This window comes from Leptonychotes weddellii, chromosome 11 (assembly GCF_054177405.1).
Source record: "Leptonychotes weddellii isolate Sample4059 chromosome 11, ASM5417740v2, whole genome shotgun sequence".
Taxonomy (NCBI): domain Eukaryota; kingdom Metazoa; phylum Chordata; class Mammalia; order Carnivora; family Phocidae; genus Leptonychotes; species Leptonychotes weddellii.
The window spans coordinates 65,113,763-65,114,861 of NC_138379.1; the positions used below are offsets into that span (position 1 = coordinate 65,113,763).

The following is a 1,099-nucleotide window of genomic DNA, read 5'->3' on the forward strand; positions in this document are numbered from 1 at the left end:
TGAGAAGATGTGAAGGAATAAAAGTAAAAGAAATAGGAGAAACAGCAGGAACTAAAAAGCTATGATAAAATATAAATGCAAAAGGAAGAGAGTTCGGAGTTTCTACGGTGTATGCACCATCAGCATCCTTTCAGGTGGTGGAAGAATATTTTTCTCTTTTCTGTTAATGTCAGGGTAGGAATACATGTACAGAAATCAAACATATCTGGAGAGAACAAAAGGTAATAATCAGACACAAAAGAAAAAAAAAGTGCTCACATTGTAAATTAATGGGATGCAAATCAATAGTCTGAATGCCCACACTGAGAAAAGAATATTTCCTACCGAAATATGATTTTTTAAAAATATGGAACGCTTCACGAATTTGCGAGTCATCATTGTACAGGGGCCATGCTAATCTTCTCTGTATCATTCCAATTTTAGTATACGTGCTGCCGAAGCGAGCACTGAAATATGATTTTTGATATTATTGTTAGACCCACAGTGTTTAGTGTTAAAAGTCTATACAATATTTTCAAGGTGGCAGCACCAAGAAAGTTGCCGAATCTATGAACCATACCGACCATCAGTCTGTAGTGTGTCCTGAACAACGGCTCTAAACAATGGCCTGTGAAGTGGTCAGCTACTTGTTCTCTACACTGGTCTTTAGAAGTGCCTGGACATCTCTGATTCCCTTTATAGACCTGACATCCCTGGATATACCCAAATACTTATTGGACAGATTAGGTTCTGGGTCATAAAATCTCTTGGGGGTAATGAAAATTGTATGAGAGAGGGCCTTGAACAACAAATGCTCAACATGTTCTTCCTATTGAGAGGAAAGAGGGAGGGGAACTAGCCTCTTCCACGCCGAATACTTTGATAATTTGAATATTCAATGAATACAACAGCAGAGAGACTCAAGACATTAGCAGCAAAGCTAAAACATGAACAAGTTAAACCAAGAGGTTTTTTTGTTTGTTTGTTTGTTTGTTTTTAGAGATATCTTAATTTATTTGAGAGAGAAAGAGAGAAAGAGAGCACTAGCAGGAGGGGCAGAGGGAGAGAGAATCTCAAGCAGACTCCGCAGCTCAGTGTGGAGCCTGACCCGGGGCTTGAT

The 1,099-nt window shown here is 38.9% G+C and overlaps 1 non-coding gene across 1 annotated transcript; it reads right to left on the reverse strand.

Annotated features, from left to right (window-relative positions):
* Positions 1-340: 340 nt before the first annotated feature.
* Positions 341-447, reverse strand: LOC115939341 (U6 spliceosomal RNA). Its single transcript, XR_004074170.2, has one exon. It is a non-coding gene; the product is annotated as a U6 spliceosomal RNA (small nuclear RNA).
* Between the last annotated feature and the right edge of the window lie 652 nt (positions 448-1,099).